The following is a 20242-nucleotide window of genomic DNA, read 5'->3' as shown; positions in this document are numbered from 1 at the left end:
CAACATTTAAAGGTTAGTTATGGGGGGAGGTTAGGGGAGTCATGGGGGGGAGGTCGTTATCATGGGAGGGTCCAGAGGGAGTCCAGCTTTCTGGCAGGAGGGGTTGGGTACCCTCCTGCCGGCGATTGTGAGTTTGGGGGGGGGGGCGGCGTTCCCGAAGGAGGGGTTGGGCACCGTCCTGCCGGCGATTGTGAGTTTGGGTGGCCGGCGTTCCGGCAGGAGGGGTTCGGCATCCTTCTGCCGGTGATCGGACAGGCGGCCGCTATACTTATCCCTTGCCGCGATAAGTGTAGCGGCCGCGTCTAATCTAACCCGATTCTCTAACTGGCGTCTGTAACATGGATGCCGGTTACAGAATCGGGGTTAGTGTAGGCCCGATTCTGTATAGGACACCTCTCCCTGGCGTCCTATACAGAATCAGGGCCTAAGTATCCTATCCCTAAATGGTTGCTTAACAATTTTTTGAATAAACACAGAATCAGTGAAAATCCTCTACTAATAATGTACAACGCTTTCATATGGACAGTGCAAACTAAAGCAGTGACAAAACAGCACACGTATAGGCAAGGGGTCTTAAAGTCAAGGGAGAAAAAAGCCTCAGACACAAACCCTCCCACCCCACAATGGTGGTTTAAGCTGGTCAGGCAAAAACCTCATTGGCCAAAAAACCTCCCCTGGAGTGTCTACAAGCTCAGTGTGGTGCAATATTTAAAGTGGAAGAAAAAATCCATAGATAACTTATCTTCACGATCAGTACACCAACGGTGGCCAGCATTTCACAATTCTGCTGCCTCAGGGTGTAACAAGCCCGATCAAAAACTTTAGCATAGGACTCGCAAACGCATCTCCGTGCACAGTAAGAGGTTTCTGCCCGACTACCTTAAACCACCACTGTGGTGTGGGAGGGTTTGTGTCTGAGGCATTTTCCTCCCTTGAGTTTAGGACCTGTCGCCTGTGCTGTTTTGTCACTGCCTTTATTTTCATAGGGCACACAAAGATGGCAATTGTGACTGGCAAGATAACCAAAAGAGAGATGTAGCAAATTAAGCCAATCCAGTCGCTTATCTGAAGGTTGAAATCTTAACCGTTGGTGTTTCTTCTCTGCTTTCACACTTATCCTTGTTCAAACTTTAACGGCCTCTTTTACAAAGCCTCACTAGCGGCTGCGCTGTGCTAACGGCCCCGAAGCCCATAGAGATTTAAAGGGCTTCGGGGCTGATGCTGCACGGCTTTGTAAAAGAGGCCATAAGTGACTGTGTCCATGTGTACAAAGGGGGGGGGGGACACATTTTCTAGATTTTGGTAAAAATTTTGATACTCGATGAGAGTCGGCTTTTCAAATGATAGACTGTGGTATTTCAAAATAATGTATGTGTGGGAGATAATGACATGCCAAAGTAGAAGTGTTAATGACACAATTAAATGTGCATATTCCAATTAAAATTATAATACAGAAGAGATCTCATAAGAGCTTAATAACTGGGCCATTGTTGTTGAAGATTTCATTAGTGAATGACAATGACGGTGATTTGGAAGAAGGAATAAGTTATAATCTTTTAAATTTGAAGATTACATTAAACTGCATCCTACTGTTAATACACCACTGAGCTTACAAATTTTACCAAGGAGTATGCATATTATGGGAAATTAAGAGAAACTTAAGGGATGTGGTTTTTAAACATAAACATAAAATCAAGTTATAGACTGCACAACCATAAGGATTTATGCGGTTTACAAAAGATTAACTTGTATTACATATAGAACTCTGAAGAAAATTAATTACCCAAAAATCTAGAGAATAGATAAGTCTTCAAATGCTTTCTGAACTCCAAGTATGACACAGATAATAAGAATAGTTGATATGACAGAGTATGTTTGTGATAGACCATCAAGAGAAACTAGAAACTTCTACTTATTTGGTTATCCAAAAATTAATGGGTGTAGATACAAGACCTTCTTAGATAGGACCCTAGCATTTCATGCTGGTAGGCAGCAATCTTGGTTAGGTAAATGTATTCAGCAAGCTATGTTATCCTATTGCTGTTTCTGGAAATTAATTAAGACCACTTTGTTCGATAAGTTTATTACTTAGTGAGTTTTATTATTGAAATTCTATTTTATAAATATTTGTGTTGTTTGGTTTTTTTTTTTTACTGTATCATTGTATTTCGCTGATTGTCCAGCTCTTTTTAGTGTAAACCGCCTAGAACTTTTGGTTATGGCGGTATAAAAAAATAAAGTTATTATTATTATTATTCACTGACGGGTAAGTGAAAAAAGCACAGACTTTGTGGGAGTGTTTTATTAATCAAGACAAGTGCCTGCATATGCATGAGTTAATAAGATATTGGGAATAAGTGAATAAAACACACATCAAGTCAAGCTAGGAGCAAAAGTGATATACAGTAAATGGAAAAATGAGAGGGCAAATATACTATTCCCTTATTCTCCTAGGCTTCTTTAAAGCTTCTCTAGGTGTTTTGAGATTTGTCCTCAAAAATGATACCCAAATATAACATAGGTCCTCTTTTACAATACCATGGTAGTGATACCCACTCAGCAAATGTGACACAGCTCATTCAATTCCTGTGGGTTACATCACATTTGCCACACTGGGACTTGCTACCACAGCTTTATAAAAGGAGACAATGGAGAACAGGCAATATTTAGGCCCAGATTCTGTAAACTGCGTCACGATTGTAGGCAGCTGTAGACATCCTACAGTTGTCTAATCAGTCAATCGGGACACACTTTTTTTTTTTTTTTTTTAATGCTCCCCAGGCAGGCCGCTTATATTGAAGGTGCCTCCAGGAGCCTAGGGAAGCCCACAAGCCCACCTAAGCTCACCTAAGGCTAGGCGGTAGATGTCCAATCCCTTCTTGAACCCCAATACCGTACTCTGTCCTATCATGCCCTCTGGAAGCGCATTCCAGGTGTCCACCACCCATTGGGTGAAGAAAAATTTCCTTGCATTTGTTTTGAATCTGTCCCCTTTCAACTTTTCTGAATGGCCTCTCGTTCTTGTAGTTTTCAAAAGTTTGAAGAATCTGTCCCTCTCCACTTTCTCTATGCCCTTCATGATCTTGTAGGTCTCTATCATATCTCCTCTAAGTCTTCTCTTCTCCAGGGAAAAGAGCCCTAATTTCTCCAATCTCTCAGTGTATGAAAGGTTTTCCTTACCTTTTATCAAACGTGTTGCTCTCCTCTGAACCCTCTCGAGTATCGCCATATCCTTCTTAAGGTACGGCAACCAATATTGAATGCAGTACTTCAGATGTGGATGCACCATCGCTCGATACAACGGCAGGATAACTTATTTTGTTCTGGTTGTAATACCCCTCTTTGATTATACCTAGCATTCTATACGCTCTCTTAGCAGCCGCTGCACACTGTGCCGTCGGCTTCATTGTCTTGTCCACCTACATTGTAAGTAGACACGGTCGCTATACTTAATCACGGCAAGGGATCTCCCTGCCGTGATTAGTATAGTGGCCGCAGCTGTGGCCGCCAGTCTCCTACCCTCTTCCTAAACGAATGAGGCAGGAGGGATACCCAATCCCTCCTGCCGAAAGACCCCCCCACCCACCCCCGATGATTTCACAGCAGGAGGGTGCCGGACCCCCTCAATGAACCCCCTGTCCCCAACCCCCCCAATGAAATGCCCCAACCATTGGGCACCCTCCTGCCGGCGATCTTCAGAAAAGGGTGGGCGATTATCAGGCAGGATTGGTCACCTTCCTGCCATGATCGGCGTGGGTTGGGTGGTCATCAGGCAGGAAGGGTTGGGCTCCCTCCTGCTTTGATCATACAGGGGTGGGGGGGACTGGCAGCTGCGGCTGATATACTTATCACGGCGGGGAGATCCCTTGCCGTGATAAGTATAGCGGCCACATCTACAGTAACCCGGTTCTGTAACCGGCATCTATAACATGGACGTCGGTTACAAAATCGGATTTATTTTGGGTGGGCCTCGGTCCGATTCTATATAGGACGCCCTTCCCGGGCATCCTATACAGAATACAGACCTTAGTATCTCTCTCTTACCATTCTCTTATCAATAGTCCTAGCAACCTATTAGCCAAAATAACACACTCATCATAGAATAAAATCAAAAGCCAACAGCTTTATTAGCAGTTACAAACAAGTACCTGATGGTATGCCTTATTTGTAATTTGCTCAGTGATTCTGCCTCTCCCTTCTACCCCAGTTATGACAATGCAATATAATTACCCAGCACTAGAGGGTGGGTTGGAGGGTTGACTCCTACAAGAAAAACAGTAAAAAGGTGAAAGATTTGGACTTCTCATCCCTAGGGTTTATCTAACATGCTTTCTCCTCAATGGACCAGCCATCATTTAAAATAGGAAAGGCTTCCCAGCATAATCTGTGGGGTAATTTTATATCAGGTGGTCACATTATTTTATGTCGAACTGGCCTAGCATCATCTGCCCATTCAGATAAATTTATAAATGTGATGGAAGAGTTTATATATGCTGAAAGATTGTTCAACTGGGACTATTGTTAGAAGCTAGGGATACTGTCAACTCTTCATTCCTTTTTCAGTACTCAGATCTCCCTTATGTAAGGTAAAGAAGAATAGAAGAATGGAGTGAACTGAGGGATATAAGAGCATTCCAACATTGGTCTCATAATACTTGAACTCCAGCTAGACATGGCAGAAGCCACTGCTTGCCCTAGGATTGGTAGCATCGAATATTACTACTACTTGGATTTCTGCCAGATATCCAGTGGATTGGCCACTGTTGGAAACAAATACTGGGCTAGATGGACCATTGGTCTGTCACAGAATGGCTATTCCTGTGTTCTCCACCAAACAAAAGATCCTATAACAAATCCAATCATATGTTGAGGTAAATCAAGGAAAATCCTGGATAAATGGTTGTATTTTTTACCACCTACATCTTGATACTTTTTCCTCACTTGTAATGTGTGACTTCATTTTGTCTTGGTTCCTTTCTTACTTTTTGTATCATGTTTTAGAATCTCCCTCTGCCACAATCATATGTTTCAGGGTTCTATCCTAGGTTGTTTTCTTGGTGCTCTGATCATGTCTCATGACTTTCAATACTATCTTTAAATTGATGACACCATGATCTACTCTCTACTCTAGAAATTTCATAAGGAATACAGCCCCAAATCTCGTCATGCTTTCCTGCTACCTACAGTAGATGTCAGACCAAATCTTAAAATGAGCATGACTAAGATATAAAACGTCTGATCTTTCTTCCAAAACCCACTTCCCCCTTCTCTATTTCTTTGAATAATGCTACCATTTTTCCAGGCCCATCAGATTGTTACTTTTGGGTCATGTTCCACTCATCTGTACCACCACAAACACTGGTCTTTCTTTAATTCTGAACAATATTTTTACATTTTATCAATCACCCTCCAAACATTTCTGTACTTCTTTGATGATTGATCCCACTTCGACAGGTCCACCTTTGACTAACTAACCTGAAGTAAAGTCATCATCTTCTTTTATCGCTTTTACCTGAAAGGGGAAATTCTCTAACAAGATTCCTAGAAATAGGTATCCAGAAGGCTCACATATGGAGCCTATTCTGTATCTAGGCATCTACTTTTCATTACAGAATTCTAGTATCACTGGGTATATACTGTACGTTGTTTAAGCGTGCTGTTATACTAGCCATAGAGCTGATGTAAGTATGAGCACCTAAGTGCAGCAGATACCCATGTACCTTTAAGAAAGGATTGGATTGGCATGTGGGATTGGCATGTGGCATTGGCATGTGGGATCACTTCATGGGCGTAGTTAGAGGGTGGGTCATTGGTGTGGGCAGACTAGATGGGCCGTGGCCCTTTTCTGCCGTCATTTTCTATGTTCTGTAAGTTATGTGAATAAATGGAAACCCCTCCATATTCCCATGTACACAAATTATGCATAAGTCTGCCACATTTAGGCATTCATACTCATACTACCTCTATGGCTTTTGCCTGAATGTTATGTGCATATATTCTTGATCTAATCTAATCTTCTATTTGTGCGTCGCTCAGACCTATACAGGCTCAAGGCTACTGTAAAGAGAGGTAAGAGGGGAGAGAGGGGAGGTAGATAGGTGAGAGGGAGAGGAAGAGGAGAGAGGAGGAAGGGGAAAGGGAGAGAGGAGAGGGTAAAGGAGATTAAGTATCAAACAGATGGGTTTTCAGTTTTCTTCGGAAGATGATGTGACAAGGTTCAGTTCTGGTCCTTTCTGTAAGGCCATTCCAAGTTTTTACTCCTAGAAAGGTAAGCATGGAGTGGAAAACTCATTTATAGTGAAGATCTTTAGTGGATGGGAGACTTAGTAGCATCCGGTTGAGGGTTCTGCGTGAAGTAGACCATGCTATTGAAAAGAGCTGGATTATGCTAGTATTCCATAAACAAAGGTTGGCACTTAATTCTAAGCAACAGTACAGGAGAAAAAGGCAAGGGATGATGGATCAATGGACTTTAGTCTCAGTATGCTTTTCTTATGTTCTTATCTCAGAAACAGGAAGATATATAGAAATGCTGAAGAAAGCAGAGAAAGGAACCAAGAGAAGGGGGGGGAGGGTAGAATTAAGTAAACAAACAGAGAGAGCCTCGCCTTATAGTAGCAACAGGACAGGAGAAAAAGGCAAGGGAGATGTCCTTCCAACCAAGCAAAAACCTTTATTCTACCCTCCATCTAAGAGTTCTGAGATAGTTTAGAGTTAAAATACTGATACAAAAATAGGAGAGGGGGATCGGTAATATATTTATTATCATTCACCATTGGATACACTATATATCTATATATTCCCCTGAGTTTGTCTAATATATTTTATTGACTTTTCCACCAGGATTGTATCTAAAACTCTTTCGAATACTGCTATATTAGTCTCCATGAGCACATCCTCCAGCAATAGATTCCACAGCTTAATTTAGTGCTGCATGAAACCCCCCCACCCAAAAAAAAAAACTTTCTATGATTAGTTTTCAGTCATCCCCTTAATCCTCCAGTGTCTCTTGCCCTCCCTAAAAAGGATATCCTCACAGAATATCAGACTCTGACAGCTTTGACAACATAGATGTTGCTGCTTGTGAAATGGATGCTTCATCCACACAACCGTTGCTACACTGTTTCTCCTGCGCTCAGCCTCTTCGGCGTGTTTCAGCTTGGCTTTGCCAAGTCATTTATGTTATTCCACATTTGCAAAAGGTTGTATGTGTATATATATATATATATATATCTTGGATCCCTGAGGAAGGTGTTTTTTGCTGAAACACGGCCCGTGTTGGGTCCTCCTCCAATGAGGAATGTGGACATCGCATTTTAAAGAGTTTTACTGAATAAAAGAAGCATCAAGAACATTGGATTTCCACAGTTTCTTTTGTTTGGATTGACAATTGATGAGCATTAGATGATCTCAAGTTCCAAACTGGGTGATATGGGACCAAAGGTTTTGATAAATAACAAGGTTGGCCTGCATGTATAGCCTTAAATGCTAAAGTTAAAGCCTTATGGAGGGCAAGATGCAGAGAACACATGAGCTTTATCAAAAATTTAAGGTCTGGCTAAGCCTCTGCATTGTAGAACTGAAATAGGGAGGCAGGTATAAGCTACTCCCTCCAATCCTAACTCTGCTTTTTAAAAATATTTTCCTACCTTCTTTATTTAACATTCCTGTTTTCTCTCCTCCATATATTTATCTCTTTATACATTCCCAGTGATATCTTTTTGCACAGGGCCATCTAACCCATTAGATAGACTAAATGGTTGCCTAGGGCAGCAGCTGTAAGGTGCAGAAAAAAAACAATTGCAATCAAAGCAAAACAATAGGTCCCGGGAGTGTCACAAATGCAAAGACTGACAATATTGTACTTTTAATCACAGGGAAGCTGGACAACTTTCAAACAGCTTATTTACCAGGGCAACTGCTTTTTGGAAATTACCTTCATGATATGTATTGCACAGTATATAGAGAGAGATGTTGGTCTCGGTGACTTTGGTCTAATTTGGCATAGCTTTTATGTTCTTATATATATATTTTAAAAAGTTAGATATTTTTAAAACAGTATATCCGATTATATCTGGGAGGATTGATGTTGGCTCAAAAACTGTCTTAAATTCACCCACCTAATGATGCGGGCCTCAGCACTAAATATTGGACAAAACCCACATAACAGGCTTTGAATGTCAAAGTGCTACCGATCTCCCTCCTAGCCACCAGGCTCAAAACCCTCCAACGCCCCTGGAATGAGCCCTCCCTACCTCCAACCCTTGTGTAGTGCCACAGGGCTGCTGTTAGAGGTTGTGGCAGTAATTTTCAGACAGCAGCCACAAGGGGCAGAAGTAAGAGGGGCTTTGCTACTGCCTAGAGAATGACACGGTGGCAGTTACATGCCGAAACAGTGTGGGGGGGGGGGAAGTGTTCACTGCGGTGGAGTGGTGAATGGCCTTGTCCCCACAGTTAAGGGAGGGAAGGCGCGCGGTCACTGATCGCACGTGGCTCCCTCCCTCCCTCCCTCTGGCCAAATCTATCTCCCTCCCTCCCCCTTACCTTCGCGGCGCTTTAGTAGAGAAACTTACTGAAGCCAGCGAAGCCTGCCGGCCTGCAGTCGCGTGTGTGTGGGTGGAAGCTTCTTCTCCGAAGCAACTTCCGGTTGCATCAGAGGAGAAGCTTCGTCCTACAAACACACGACTGCAGCCACATGCAGGCAGTCTCCGCCTGCTTCAGTAAGTTTCTTTACTAACGCGCCGCGAAGGTAAGGGGAGGGAGGGAGATTCTCTGGCCGTTGAAGGGCGGTGAGGTGGCGAGAGGGAAGGGTGGATGCTGTGGGGATGGGAGCGGGGCGGTGAAGGGGACAGTGGTCCTTTGACGGGGCAGTGACGGGGACAGATTTTTTCCCCGTGTCATTCTCTACTACTGCTTCAATACCCCACTAGGATACACCAGGGTACAGGGACACCTGAGGCTGCCTACCTAGACCCCAGAAACCTGCTCAGTACATGAAGAATTTAAAACAGTCTGAGACTTATCAGTTTCATATTTTAATCATTGAGCCTGAAAAACCCTCTTACGTGCACATAACTGGGTGAACTCAAACCCCTTATTTAACCCCTATAAGGCACACTTTATAAATCCAACTACATTTCAATGTGTCAGTTTTTACTTTAAACAAGAAATGAACCAGAACACTTATCTTTTATTACAATCCTTCCCTTTGATGATTGTAATCTGGAACTGATAAATCTCAGACTGTTTTGAATACTGAGCAGGTTTCTGAGATCCTTTTCCCCTCTTTTTCACATTTGTTGCTTGTTACAATTAGTAAGAAGCTATTTTGGTGGTTTGTAGTAGTGAACTTTGCAGCTTCTTTTTCCATCTATTTTTTGGGGTTCGTGCCTACCTAGACCTCAAGGGGTTGGGGACAGGAAGGGCTTGTTCCACTGTGGTAGGAGGGTTTTGAGTCTGGCGAGTTGGGGTGAGTGAGTTGGAAAGGAGGGGTATTAGACTTCTTAGAAGTTAAGAATTAAATTATGTGGGCATTGGCTGAATATTAGCCCAGACCCTGCAGCCAGTCCTACCAAATTTAGCCCCAATATTCCATGCCAGTGCCCAGGCATGTCCCAGCACTGAATATCCAGGTCTAATCTAGCTGGCGATAGTCAACATTAAAAAAAAAAAAATGCTGACCTCCACTGGCTGAATATATCGGCCAGTATGTGTTTAAGGGGAAGCAATAACAGTACTCATAACGGTTTTCAGATGGGATGCAATCAACATCCTGGGTTTGGTAGGATTACTGCCATAATGTGTGTGCTATTATTTGTGGAAAACGGGACTTTTGGAAATAAAATAAGAGGCACCCCAGCTCCATCTTTCCCCTTTAACTCTTTCTATCCACTTGAAAATGAGCATACAGCTAGAACGCTTGAAGAATTCACCCAAATATATAGCGAAAAGCATGATCTATGAAAAGTCTGAAGATTTGTTTGCTAATCTGGTCGAAGATATTCCTGCAGTCATGCCATCTGGAAGCCTGGCAGATTTATCCAAATTTGTTTATGAGTTTAGAGCTGCTTTACACTTCTCTTGTGATCAAATTGAAGAGGAAATGACTGTATGCAACTTTTTGTTTGCTAAATGTTCTCCTCTGACTCATCTTTAATCCTGTTACATTTTTACAGTGTCTGTGTTCCTGTCTCTTTACATGCTCTAATTACATCCGCAAAACAAAATCCATAGTTATACATCAGGTCATCTCTTAAGACAATTTGCTTTGGAACACTGTCATGTCCCTGCTCCTTTAGAAATATTGGGTAAAAATCAAAAAGAAAGGCTCACAAGAATCTCTTAGAATAAAAAAAAAACAAAGCCTATTAAGCATTAGGAAATGTATTTTTAATTTTTTTTTATAATTCTTTATTGATTTTTAAACAAGAACAGTGTTATATAAATAAAAGAACAGTATATTATTGCATTCAATCATAACACTAATATCTATATAGATAACAGAACTATCATTCAATAATTACATTATTTTGCATATAGTAATAACATAAGAACCAAGTAAATAATATAAAATGAAACCAAGTTACCTAAAATATCATTATCAATATTTCCTCCCAACCCCCCATCCTCCCTGGATTTGTAAAGATAAATAAACCAAGCAAAAAGTAAGACAAAATACAGTATTATATTTGTACAAATGTAGTCAATGGGCAGCAAATTTTGTTGAATATTCCACTAAGTCCCCTACACTCTGCATTAATTTGTTCATATTTGTATATAGTACATACATTCACCCACCAGAAAGTATAATTTACTCCATCATGATTCTTCCAATTACTTGTAATCAATTGAATGGCTATACCTTTAAGAATTAAAAATGTATTTTTATTTTAAAGACTTATCCCGCTTAAGACCTAAGCGGGTTCCAAATATCCATATATAGATCATAAAATCAGCATGAGAGAAATGGTATGGCAGCCGTGTTAGTCCACTCTTGAAGATAATACTGTATATTGAAATTGCAAAGAAAACAAAACCAAAAGAATCCAAGTGATACTGTGGACTAACTAGAGCATCGTTAGATTAGCTTTCAAAGGTAATCCTTCAGATAAAGATAAGCAAATGAAGACAGGTATTAATATATGAGTAAAATATGAAGGTATCAAAGCAGTAAAAATGATGGGCTCCTTTTACGAAGGCACGTTATGGCCTTAATGCGCGGAATAGCGCACACTAAAATGCCGCACGCGCTAGCCGCTACTGCCTCCTTTTGAGCAGGCGGTAGTTTTTCGGCTAGAGCGCGCTATAGCACACGCTAATCTGGTGCTAAAAACGCTAGCGCACCTTCGTAAAAGGAGCCCTATGTTTTGTAATGCGAGAGAAAGTCAATATCTTCAAGTTCTATCTGGTGGGTTTCACAATGTTTTTTTTGTTGTTGTTTTTTTTTAACTTTCTTTATTGATATTTTGAACTTGACAATGTATACATTTAAAAAATCAAAAAAACTGTATGAAAATACATTATTAACATCAGAATTATTACAATAAAGATTTTAAATCCCTTCTTAACCTATAACAGTAATGATGTATATTATACTATCAATATTATAAAATATTATGAAATTTATTCCTCTAAATAAATAATGCACCCCCCCCACCCCCCAACCCACCCTGGATGTGCAAAGGAATCTAACATAAAGAAAAAGGAATCACTTTAATTATAATGTGACAAAATTAGTTAATGGACCCCAAATCCCCTTAAAGGATTTAACAAACCCTAGACGTTCTGCCATAATCTTTTCATATTTATATGTCGCACATACAGTTGCCCACCAAAAACTAAAATTAATCCTATAATGATGTTTCCAATTAGATGTGATCATTTGAACCCCTATTCCTGATAAGATCATGAAAAGGCGACTATTATTTTTATCCAAAGTGGGTTTATCATGAAGATCTCAAAGGTCTCGCATTCCTGGATTGTCTTAGAATTTCCTTTTAATATTTTATTTATTTCAAAATTTTTCTATACCGTTTAAACCTAAATGGTTTACATATCTTTACATACATAATTCAGTCAACCAAATAAGATCAAACAAATAATCCTCAGAAGATCGACTACAAAAGAATGAAAGCCACACCAGGCTTAGACAAGGAATCGTATAAAAATTGTTCAGCAAAAAAACAATCATGAGGGATCAGTATCTAGAAAAATGCATTTACAAATAACGGCGTTTTGAGTAATTTTCTAAAACTGCCCTTTTCACAGCATTTCCGTAACTGACTGACAAGTGAATTCTACAGTTTAACCCCCGCACAGCAGAAGGTCATTTTACTGGTCTCAACATAATTTGGATTAGCGTTTTGTTTTTAATAAGGTTAAGGGCTCCTTTTACAAAGGTGCATTAGCGGTTTTAACGCGTGCGCTAAAATGCCACGCGCACTAGCTGCTACCGCCTCCTTTTAAGCAGGCGGTAATTTTTCAGCTAATCTTGTGCGTGCGCTAAAAACGCTAGCGCACCTTTGTAAAAGGAGCCCCAAGTTTTCAAAAGACAGAGATCTATTTGGTAAATAATTGGTCATCTAGCTCTTAAACAGTTCACGTATGACACCATACAAGAATTGATGACAAATCATTATTGCTTTATACTGAGTTCGGAAAACAACAGGCTGGCTGCTTGTTGTTTTCAGAACTCGGTATAAAGCAATAATGTACCGTATTTTCGCGGATATAACGCGCGCGTTATACGTGATTTTACGTACCGCGCATACCCCTCGCGCGTTATATGGCTGAGCGCGGTATACAAAAGTTTTTAAACATAGTTCCCACCCCGCCCGACGCCCGATTCACCCCCCCAGCAGGACCGCTCGCACCCCCACCCCGAACGACCGCTCGCACGCGCTCCCACCCGCACCCGCATCCACGATCGGAGCAAGAGGGAGCCCAAGCCCTCTTGCCCGGCCGACTCCCCGACGTCCGATACATCCCCCCCCCCCGGCAGGACCACTCGCACCCTCACCCCGAAGGACCGCCGACTCCCCAACAAGATCGGGCCAGGAGGGAGCCCAAACCCTCCTGGCCACGGCGACCCCCTAACCCCACCCCGCACTACATTACGGGCAGGAGGGATCCCAGACCCTCCTGCCCTCGACGCAAACCCCCTCCCCCCAACGACCGCCCCCCCCAAGAACCTCCGCCCGTCCCCCAGCCGACCCGCGACCCCCCTGGCCGACCCCCACGACACCCCCACCCGCCTTCCCCGTACTTTGTGTAGTTGGGCCAGAAGGGAGCCCAAACCCTCCTGGCCACGGCGACCCCCTAACCCCACCCCGCACTACATTACGGGCAGGAGGGATCCCAGGCCCTCCTGCCCTCGACGCAAACCCCCCTCCCTCCAACGACCGCCCCCCCCAAGAACCTCCGACCGACCCGCGACCCCCCTGGCCGACCCCCCCACCCCCCTTCCCCGTACCTTTGGAAGTTGGCCGGACAGACGGGAGCCAAACCCGCCTGTCCGGCAGGCAGCCAACGAAGGAATGAGGCCGGATTGGCCCATCCGTCCTAAAGCTCCGCCTACTGGTGGGGCCTAAGGCGCGTGGGCCAATCAGAATAGGCCCTGGAGCCTTAGGTCCCACCTGGGGGCGCGGCCTGAGACACATGGTCGGGTTTGGCCCATGTGCCTCAGGCCGCGCCCCCAGGTGGGACCTAAGGCTCCAGGGCCTATTCTGATTGGCCCACGCGCCTTAGGCCCCACCAGTAGGCGGAGCTTTAGGACGGATGGGCCAATCCGGCCTCATTCCTTCGTTGGCTGCCTGCCGGACAGGCGGGTTTGGCTCCCGTCTGTCCGGCCAACTTCCAAAGGTACGGGGAAGGGGGGTGGGGGGGTCGGCCAGGGGGGTCGCGGGTCGGTCGGAGGTTCTTGGGGGGGGGCGGTCGTTGGAGGGAGGGGGGTTTGCGTCGAGGGCAGGAGGGCCTGGGATCCCTCCTGCCCGTAATGTAGTGCGGGGTGGGGTTAGGGGGTCGCCGTGGCCAGGAGGGTTTGGGCTCCCTTCTGGCCCAACTACACAAAGTACGGGGAAGGCGGGTGGGGGTGTCGTGGGGGTCGGCCAGGGGGGTCGCGGGTCGGCTGGGGGACGGGCGGAGGTTCTTGGGGGGGGGCGGTCGTTGGGGGGAGGGGGTTTGCGTCGAGGGCAGGAGGGCCTGGGATCCCTCCTGCCCGTAATGTAGTGCGGGGTGGGGTTAGGGGGTCGCCGTGGCCAGGAGGATTTGGGCTCCCTCCTGGCCCAATATTGTCGGGGAGTCGGCGGTCCTTCGGGGTGGGGGTGCGAGTGGTCCTGCCGAGGGGGGAGAAGAATCGGACGTCGAGGGGGGGCATCAGGCTTTCAGGATGGGGACAGGACTTCAAGGGGGGACAGGCAGATCTTCAAGGGGGACAGGCAGACCTTCAAGGGGGACAGGACTTCAAGGGGGGACAGGCAGACCTTCAAGGGGGGACAGGACTTCAAGGGGGACAGGCACGGAGAGGCGGGGCAGTGCACCGAAAGTCAGGGCGGGTGAACGGTGAGTCGGGGCAACCAGAGGAGTCGGGGCAGTGCACCGAAAGTCAGGGTGAGTCGGGGCAACCAGAGGAGAGTCGGGGAGGGCGAAAGGAGAATCGGGGTGGCCAGAGGAGAGTCGGGGAGAGCGAAAGGAGAGTCGGGGTGGCCAGAGGAGAGTCGGGCAGCATGCGCGTTATATGCCTGAGCGCGGTATAGAAAAGTTTTTGTACATATCATCGTGATTTCTGCGCGCTATACCCCTGTGCGCGTTTTACAATGGTGCGCGTTATATCCGCGAAAATACGGTAATTGCTGAAGATAGGCCAAAATATGATCATATTTCGATACTCCCATTATCAATCTTGCTGCTGCGTTTTGCACAACTTGCAATACCTTGCACTTTGTCTTAGTTATTCCAAGGTACAAGGACATAGTAACATAGTAGATGACAGCAGATAAAGACCCAAATGGTCCATCCAGTCTGCCCAACCTGATTCAATTAAACATTTTTTCTTAGTTATTTCTGGGCAAGAATCCAAAGCTCTACCCGGTACTGTGCTTGGGTTCCAACTGCCGAAATCTCAGTTAAAACCTACTCCAGCCCATCTACACCCTCCCAGCCACTGAAGCCCTCCCCAGTCCATCCCCCACCAAACAGCCATACACAGACACAGACCGTGCAAGTCTGCCCAGTACTGGCCTTAGTTCAATATTTAATATTATTTTCTGATTCTAGATCCTCTGTGTTCATCCCATGCTTCTTTGAACTCAGTCAGCCTTGACAAAACCATTGCCTGAATAACTGTGGGGAAGTCAAAAGATGACAACATTGGTTTTACACGATACAATAAAAGCATTCAAAAAATAATTATAATCAAATGCTTAAGTTCTCCGTGTAATTTAATTTTTGTTAATTGTATTTTAAAATTATTTAAATTATTTGAAGCAATTTTTGTTTTTATCTGCCTCCTATATAGGCAGAGAACAATGGGCTTGATATCCAGTTTCTATTTAGCTGGCCAGAAATTCAGCTGGCTACACAGCACGTACACTCTTCACATTCAGTCCCGTTGCAGGTAGTAAGATATCTTATATTAGTGCCTGTGGGATATCAGACCGCCCCTGGAGCACTCAAGCTCCCCGGGGTTCAATTCCTCATTCCTCCCAGAAAGGCACAATCTTATTTATCTCATTTTCTCCTTCTTTCATTCATGATTTAAATAGTTTTAGCATTTAAATTTTGTAACTATTCATTTCAATAATTTGGTTTTAACAACTTACGGCCTCTTTTACAAAGCTGTGCGGCAACGGCCCCGAAGCCCTTTAAATCTCTATGGGCTTCGGGGCCATTAGCGCAGAGCAGCCGCTAGCAGGGCTTTGTAAAAGAGGCCGTTAGTAACTTAGCTTTTCAGCCTTCAGTAAACACGTCCCCTTTACCAATGCGTTTCGTTTATCTTTGTCACGGTTGGGGAAACTACTATAACTCTTTATCTTGTTTACAAGCCACCGGCTGTCAGAAAGCATGTAGCCAGCTATCCACCTATATTCATCGGGAGATCACCACTGTCTCCTGCTGAATATCCCACTGCCAATATTCAGTGGAGGGCTTCATAATGTGCTGGGGAAGGTGATGTAGCCTGGGATGTAGGTGAAGAAGACTTAGAACAGTGTCTATCAAACCACGTACCATGGCACAGTAGTGTGCCCTGAAGAGATTCTGGATGTGCCACAAGAGATTCCAGAATTTTACTTTATTTTAAAAAATTTCCCTCATAAATATACACTAGAATAGATGACATGTACATTGTGTACGCAAGAATGTGTCAGTGTTATGAGCCTCTGTGTGCATAAGGATACAACTGCCCAGACAAGCATCATCCTATGACGTGGTCCTTGATAAACAATGGCAAGTAATTTTATTTTTTATGCAGTAGTTATCCTAACGAGCAGCAAAGCAATCAAGGCTTTGTTACCATTTGGATCTTCTTATCTTTGAAAACTTGGATTTTTGGCTCTGACAAATTAAATTTAAAATAAGAGAACAACTCCAGCTGAAGGATGATGAAATGCATGTTTGTTTGTCAACTATCGAGCTGCATTTTGACTTAGGGCTCCTTTTACAAAGGCGCGCTAAACCACCGGATGCGCTAGCTGCTACCGCCTCCTCTTGAGCAGGCGGTAGCTTTTGGCCAGCGCAGGGGGTTAGCGCATCATGAAAAGTCGCGGGCGTTAACCCCGCTAGCGCGGCTTTGTAAAAGGAGCCCTTAATTTGCACTCAAAAACAAGCACATCCATCACATTGATTAGCAATTCTATTCTATCTACTTTAGTTTCACCATTGTTACAATTACCCATACATAGCTTAAAGAACTTTAAATAAATAACTCTCAAATTTAATATTTTGTTGGTTTTGCAATTTTATCATTTCAATTGTAATGTGCTGCAAAAAAACATTTGCTCCATTTAGGCCCTCTTTTACTAAGGAGTGCTAACCGATTAGCACGCGCTAAATGTTAACGCGTGCATGTTAGTCTATGGACACGTTAGCGTTTAGCGCGTGCTAATTTGATAAGCACGCGCTAAGCGGTTAGCGCACCTTAGTAAAAAGAGGGGGTTAGTATGCCGGAGCTAAAAAAAAAGTTTGAGAGACAATGACTTAGAAGAACTGGGTAAGGCAGTTGAAGAAGGCAGGCTGGGAAAGGTCTGTGTCGGCTGCCATGACTGACTGAAAGCTCCTGGTGCCCATGAATGCGAGGGAAGCAGTGACCTTGAGGCTTGGAGGAGGGGTTTAAGCTGCTCACAGAGGTACTGTATGGCAGCCCTGTCAAAGTGATATCTGTCTATATGTTCCTGGTTTATGAGGTTGAGAAAGCAGGAGCAAGGCCTGAACACTCTCATACAGGGAGTGGAGCCCTTCCCTGACCACTCTTTTCTGCCTGCAAATTTGCTTCTACCACCACCAGTGCATTGAATGCATCCATTGCCCACCACCACAAGTGCACCTCACTATCCCCACAAGAAACCACTGTGGGCGCCCACACCTGTCACACATAGTGCTCCCCTCCCCAGACAGACTACACCTAGGCACTCACTCTCCCACCCCCAGCACACAGTCCTCAGACACTAAACTAAAGTAAACTAAACCTTAAGTTTATATAACACATCATCTCCATAATTATAGAGCTCGGCATGGTTTACAAGAGCTTAATATAGGAAGGAACAGCATAATGGGGTTGGAGGTTGGGTATAGGGGGGAAGAGAGCATTACATTTTTGTGAATAGCCTAGTTTTCAGGTGCTTTCAGAATAGTTGGAAGGAGCCTAGATTCCGTAGTGGGGCAGTAAGATTATTCCAAAGCCCTGTGATTCTGAAGAAGAGAGATTTCCCCAATTTTCCCACATAGAGAATACCTTTTAGCGAGGGGAAGGATAGTTTAAGTTTTTGAGTGGACCTGGTGGTATCAGGACTCGAGGAGTTCCAAGATAGTGGAATTAGTACTCACTCAGTCACCCCACCCCCAGACATGTTCCAGACATACCCAGGTGATACCATCAGCATTCGTTCCTGTCACACAGAGACAATGACACTGAGCACGATGACTGATGGAGGGGTAGAGGAGGAGTGGAACAGGGGCAAGAAGCAGGGAGGAGGAGTGGGGGGAAGGGGTGGCTGGGGGTCTGGCAGGTATGGATGTTGGGTGGGAGAGGTGGCAGGCAGAGGATTAGGTCTGGTTAAGTGAAGGTTCAGACAGGGGCACAGACAGACAATACAGCAACTCTCCAGTAGTTTAACCAAATGTTCACTTCTTGCTCTCTAATCTCCAACACAACGAAATCACTAGTGGACCAAAAGCCAATTTGTTCCTTTTAAAGCAGGATGAAATCTGGGCGTATTTAGGGATGCCTAAATGAATCATTTTGCTATGTTATTCCGGGGGAACCTACATCCCCTAACATCCCCCATGGCCACCTCCATCTTGCTCTCTTTGCAGACATCTTGATTTTGGTTGTGAATTTTTTTATTTTTTTTTGTTTTGATTTGATTATATGCTTTGGATGTTTTGCCAGCAGATGTCCGTCCGTCTCCCCATTATGCCATTTTTTAATGTGTTACTTTTTTGAAAATAAGCCCATAGTGCAGGATGGAATAGTACCCTATTACAGTAAATTTCACAACAGTTGCCCTCTACATCTGGCTTTGTGTTTAAGTGATATTTTAAACATCAACGCTTGATAAATTCTTGCCGCGCTCTCTCCTTCAAAATAACATCTGGAGCTTGTAACTAAGTGACTGACTGAGATGCACATTCCATGTTTTGATTTATAATATACACCACGTATCAATTTAATTTCCTGCATGTATTTTTAGCTTCCTTATAATGAATTTAATACAGCAATTTTTTTTTCCAAGGGATCTAAACATAACTTGGTATGCCTTGTGAGTTTAGCTAATTGAATCTTTAATGAAGAGTTTTAATTAAATGCCTGTCTATGCATACAAAGTGGAGCTGAAAGGCTTTTGAGCACTGAGAAAAAAAAAAAATTATTTTCCAGTGTGAATCAAAATAAATTAATTCCCCCCCCCCCCTCACGCTTCTTTTACTAAGCCATGGTTGAGGTTTCTACCGTGGCCCAGAACACTAAATGCTATGATGCTCTTAGAATTCCTATGAGCGTTGGAGCAATGTCAGAGCATTGAGCACCCTGGCTTCTACCACGGCTCAATAAAACAGGGCCTTAGAAACCAATACATGAGTTTCAATTAGCAATACTGGCTAGTGAACAATGTTTGGACTGTGTTTTTCCTTGCAGTTTATCAGCTTTTAGTAACATTACTGTTCCAATGGGTATTGTTCAAATTATTTAAGTAACTGATTTCTCAATGCTTGTAAAGTATTGTGAATTCTACTTGAATAGTGTGACTAACAAAACCGTTCTGAATTGTTTTGCTGCATTGTGACCAGGTAGTATTATAAAGTCACATGAGAGCCGACTGGCTCACTCAGTCTGCCCCAGCTATCTTCCTGCTGTTTTCCAGGAATACAAATCAAACAAAACAAAAATAGTGAATGTTTTTGGATTCGTTTATTTATAATCCGCCTTTTGACAAGGCAAAGTACATCAACACGTTCATAAATATGCACAAATGACATTTCAATCATTTTACAAAAATTAAAATTAACACCAAATTACATGGCAAACTGGCATAAGAACATTAACATCGCCAAACAATCCCCCTATCCCAAAAGGATCAGCTCAATGAACATACCATAAAATAGTCATAGCAGCGCCGATAAAGTCATACTGTATATGTCATACAATAGAACAGATGACGTTTTAGCAATTTCTTAAAGGCCTGCAAACTCTTTTGTTGCTTAATGTAAGATGGAAGCTTATTCCATTCTTCTGGACCACTACATGAAAAAAAACCTTTTCTTTCGGCCACTACATGAAAAAAACTTTTCTCGATGTCAGTGTTTGATTTTGTCTTTGACATTGAAGGGCATGAAGTTCAAATCTGCCTATGGTTATGGTGCAATTAGTATGTGGAGTTCTTTACCTTTGAACATTTTGACTTATAAGGAATTTAAAAATTTTGACATAAGGAATTTAGAAAGAATATTTTTTTTTCACCAAGTTTGTATGCAGTGAGGCCCAGATACTCTCTGCGGTGCCGATATCAGCAGCTGCCTACAAAGCAACCAC

The sequence above is a fragment of the Geotrypetes seraphini genome, chromosome 2 (genome assembly GCF_902459505.1).
Source record: "Geotrypetes seraphini chromosome 2, aGeoSer1.1, whole genome shotgun sequence".
NCBI classification, from domain to species: Eukaryota; Metazoa; Chordata; class Amphibia; order Gymnophiona; family Dermophiidae; genus Geotrypetes; species Geotrypetes seraphini.
Note: the sequence above shows the minus strand (reverse complement) of the source record.